Below are 4,872 nucleotides of genomic sequence, written 5' to 3'. Positions count from 1 at the left end.
TTTTCTACTTTGTTTTTCATAAGGAATAATGCTGTTATTTTCCAAGACAGTTTTCTAACAAGCAGTGAAGAGCTCATTATTTGTAGGTAACCTAAAATTGATCCACCTCAGTATGAGCAATGCTCAGCAACACTCAGTAACAGCCACTGTTAAGATTCCTCAAAACCACAACTCTTAGAGCAAAATTTAAACCTGTGCAAGTGACTTTATTACCTAGAATAACAAATTCAATACTGTACTTAGGCATCTGAAGTATTAAAAATTGTATACACATTAAGGGTGAAATGGTTATAGTAAAACATTGTCATTTATGGTATCAAGTTTATATATAGCTTGACCTGTGACAGCTGTGGCACATAATATGAAGACAGGCATTACCAAATAATAAATGGATATGGCCTTCCTGAAAGAATCTAAGCTGTTCATATCATATTAACAGCTGTTTGGCTCATTAGCAGCTCAGTAGAGTAAGCCTACAAAGCAAAATTCCCATAATGCTGGGCCAGTGTGCCATGTCACACCCTCTAAAAAGCTGATGGGGTGCCCTCCCCATTTTAAGCCACCAGGCATGGGTGGCTGCTTTCCAGGACCTGTCTCAATGCAAACTTCTCATAATCTTAAACAAGACCATTTCCTCAGAAAAAAGTCAGAGAACCCAGGGAAGGTTCAGCCCAGAACTGAGGGTCCTTAGACGATGATCTACAGGTTGTCTCCTTGGGCCTTTCATGATGGGAATTTTACATAGCTACCTGACAGGGCTCACTCAGTTCTCAAGGCTGCTTTGATATTTATACATTATGGGTTATATATCTCCAGGTTTATGCGCAGTGATATGTTTTAGACATGGAAGAGAAAGTATGTACAGTGGCACAGACCTGGACCACATAATTTATTTCTCTACTGTAAAGCAGCCAAAAAACAAAGACTTTTACCATCCTTTTGGGTTACATTATTTTAACTGCTGATATGCAGAGAAAGGGACAGGACACAGACATGTGGACTATCAGTATGTGTATTAGACCCTCAATTCAGAAAGGCATGGCACAGAAATTCTAAAGCATGGAAGAAATCTATTTATGCAAATATGTCACTGTACAGTTGGAGAGATGATTCAGCAGTTAAGAGCACTTACTGCTCTTCCAAAAGACCCGCGTTAGGTTCCCAGCACCCACAAGGCTCTGCTCTCTTCTGGCCTCCATGAGCACAGGTACATGCATGTGTACTTACATACATGTAGGACTCATACACTAAAAATAAAATCTTTTTTAAAAAAAGAAGAAAGGGTTCTTTTAAAAAAAAGAAGAAGAAGAAAGGGTTAATTGAAGTGGAGCACGCACAAGCAATGCTGGCAGCTTTTCTCTTGACAGTTACATACATAAGACTATCAGACCAATTTCACTGCAGAGAATGTGAAGCCCTCAAGTCATCTGCACTGCTGTTAGCAAAACTTCAGAAACCCTTTCTATTTTCTTAAAGGAATCCAAACAGGAAATAAAAAGATAGAATTCTGTTTGCAGTTGATATGACTTTATAGGAAACCCCCAAAACTGTACCAGAATGATTAGAACTAGCAAATGAATTCATTGTGGTTACGAGATGCAAAGTCAAAATACCAATTACTTGGGTGTCTACATATTAAACAATTAACTCTCTGAAAAATAAATTAATAAAACCAACCCATTTACATTAGCAATAAAAAGAATAGGAACAAATTTAACCAAGGAGGTGAGAGGTTTGCACAATGAAAGCTTTATAACATTGATGAAAGAAATTGAAGAGACACAAATAATTGGAAAATTATCCTATGTTTCTGAATTGGAAGAATTAATATTTTTACATATTTTATTATTTTTATTTTATGTGTATGAGTGTTATGTCTGCTTGTAGATAACTGCACCCATGCTGTGCAATGCCCATGGAGGACAGAAGAGGCTGCGGATCCCCTGAAACTGGAGTTAACGGACAGTTGTTAGCTGCCATGTGGGTGCTGGGATTCCAACCCTGGTCTTCTGCAAGAACAGTCAGTGTTCTTAACTGCTAAGCCATCTCTCCAGCCCCTAAATTAATATTCTTAAATGTTCAAACTTCTGAAAGTGATCAACAGCAATCAAATTTCTAATGGTACTTTAAAAAAATAGGAAACAATCCTAAAATCCATATAGAACCACCACAAGAGACACCAAACAGTTAAAGTAATCTTCAGAAAGAAGAGTGAAGCTGAAAACCCCTTCCTGATTTCAAAATATATTACAAAGTTATAGTAATAAAAACATCATAGTAATAGCATAAAATAGGCATATAGAAAGTCAAGCAGAATGTACAGCAGAGAAGTAACTACATTTACAGTCAACTGATCTATGACAAAAGAGGAATACATAAGAGATCAAGGAGAGCTTCAAAATTGATGCTGAGATACTAGGTATCCTCACTGAGAAGAATTAAACTAGATTCCTATCTCATTTTGTAAGTAAAAAACAACTCAAGATGGATTAAGACCTGAAACTATAAAACTTCTGGAAGAAAATATATAAGAAAAACTCATGACATTGGTGTGTGACTAATGGGTTTTTGGATATGCTTTCCAAATCAAAGGCAATAAAAATAAAAATAGACAGAGGGGCTGGAGAGATGGATCAGCAGTTAAGAACACTGGCCACTCTTGCAGAGGACCTGGAATCGGTTCCTTTACAGCTAAATAGAATTCTATTGTGCATATGTTATACATTTCCATTATCAATTCATCACTTAAAGGACATTTAGTTTATTTCCATTTCCAAGCTATTGTGAAAAGAGTGGTAATAAGCATGGCTGAGCAAGTGTCTCTGTAGTAGGATATTGAGTCCTTTGGGTATCTGCTCAGAAGCAGTATACTGGCATCCTTGGAGCAAGGAGCCACCTTGTTGGGAGCTGTTAGTCTATTATGTACATTGAGCTGTGGCAGCCTTGTTTACTGAGTTTGTGTTATGCATACCTGTACCTAATCTACCTATTCAGGAGGAATGTGTTTATATGGAGAGCCTCACAATACCTGACCTGGAGGCAATAGTGGTAAACAAAAAGATCAAAGAAGTCTTTGAAGTATTTGACTGCTCCTTGACCCTCAGATACAGGTGAGAAAAACAGCTGTTGATATGAATTGAGTCTTCTGTATAAAAAGGCAGAGGTGAAATAAACCGGGGCTGCAGGCACTACTGTCAGCCCTCCCAAGCATCTTTTCTGTCTCTTATTTTTTCTTTCAATCCTCATTCCCCCTTTCAGGTGCTGTCCGTCTTGGCTGGCTGGCACCGGCAAGTGGCGCCAGAACAGGGACCTGAAAAGTAGGGGAAAAAGTGAAGGACACCACTGGAGAAGTTAAGTGAGTACACTCGGTACAATTGGGGAGCGGTGAGTATTTATCTTGGGAGAAGATGGGGCAAGGAAACAGTCACTCAGTTTTTGTAAGGAATATGCTTGGGGCCCAAGGAGCAAAGGCTGAGACTAAAGAGGAGAATCCGATAAGCCATGGCTGGGATAAACGTGAAACCAAACCTTCCGCTCTGCCATAGCCAGCTCCATTAGCCTTGCCACCCTTTTATGAGGACCCCCGTCTGGGGCTAAAAGAGGGATCTCTTGACCCTGAGGATGAGTCTGCCCTAGGAGAGGAGAGAGTTGAGTATGATCAGGAGAAGTCCACCTTTAATTGCTTTGCCTGATCACTGGGAAATTAAGCAATTAAGGGCAGAGTTAGATGCTGTGAAGAAGGAAATGTTAAAGAACAAAGAGAAAAGAATTAGGACCACCCCAACACCCTCTATCATGGTAGGATTAGAGCCTCCTCCTCCGAGGCCACCGAAGGTTGTTGTGCCTCCCATGATTGCCATGGCTCAGAAACCTTTGGCAGGAATCTGGTACCCGCTTAGAACCATGCAATCTCCACTACAACAGGCCATTGGGGCCGCGGTAGAGCGAGGAGAGTCAGTGCATGCATTTCAGGTCTTCCCAGTTTCTGAGCAAGTTGATCAGCAGGGCAACAGGGTGCAGTCTCATGCACCTGTGCCTTTTAAGCAGCTTAAGGAACTAAAGACTGCTTGTGCTCAGTATGGTCCCACTGCCCCTTTTACCCAGGCTTTGTTAGAATCCCTGTCCATGGATGCACTTCCTCCTGGAGATTGGAAGCAGATGGCACGTGCTTGCCTTTCAGAGGGAGATTATCTGTTGTGGAAATCTGAGTATGAGGAACAGTGCCAGGTGACAGCGAATACCAATAGAGTGCAGAATATTCTCATAGAGTTTGATATGTTAGCTGGTGAAGGACAATATAGGGATACTGCTTAGCAGTTGCAGTATGATGTTGCGGCCTATGCGCAGATCAGTGCTGCAGCCCGAAGAGCCTGGTATAAACTGCCATCTAGTGGTAGGCAGACTGAGGATTTGTCTAAGATCAGGCAAGGTCCGGATGAGCCATATCAGGATTTCGTGGCTCGATTACTGCAAACTGCCAGTCGCTTGCTGGGGGATAGTGAAGCAGGTTTACTTTTAGTGAAACAGCTTGTGTTTGAGAATGCTAATGGAGTCTGTCAAGCTGCTATTAGGCCTTTTAGAAAGAAAGGTCATTTATCAGATTTTGACAGGCAAAGGTATGTACATGTTACAATAGATACATTTTCTGGCTTTATTATGGCTACTGCGTAAACAGGGGAAGCCACAAAAAATGTTATAACTCATTGCTTGACTTGCTTTCCATAGCTGAGATCCCTAAAGTTATAAAAACAGATAATGGCTCTGGCTATACCAGTCAGGGGTTCCAACGTTTCTGTTTGCAATTGGGCATTGAGCATAGAACTGGGATACTGTATAGCCCACAAGGACAAGGTATAGTGGAAAGAGCTCATA

The sequence above is a fragment of the Nannospalax galili genome, unplaced genomic scaffold (assembly GCF_000622305.1).
Source record: "Nannospalax galili isolate Female #2095 unplaced genomic scaffold, S.galili_v1.0 scaffold2324, whole genome shotgun sequence".
In the NCBI taxonomy this organism is placed as follows: Eukaryota; Metazoa; Chordata; class Mammalia; order Rodentia; family Spalacidae; genus Nannospalax; species Nannospalax galili.
Note: the sequence above shows the minus strand (reverse complement) of the source record.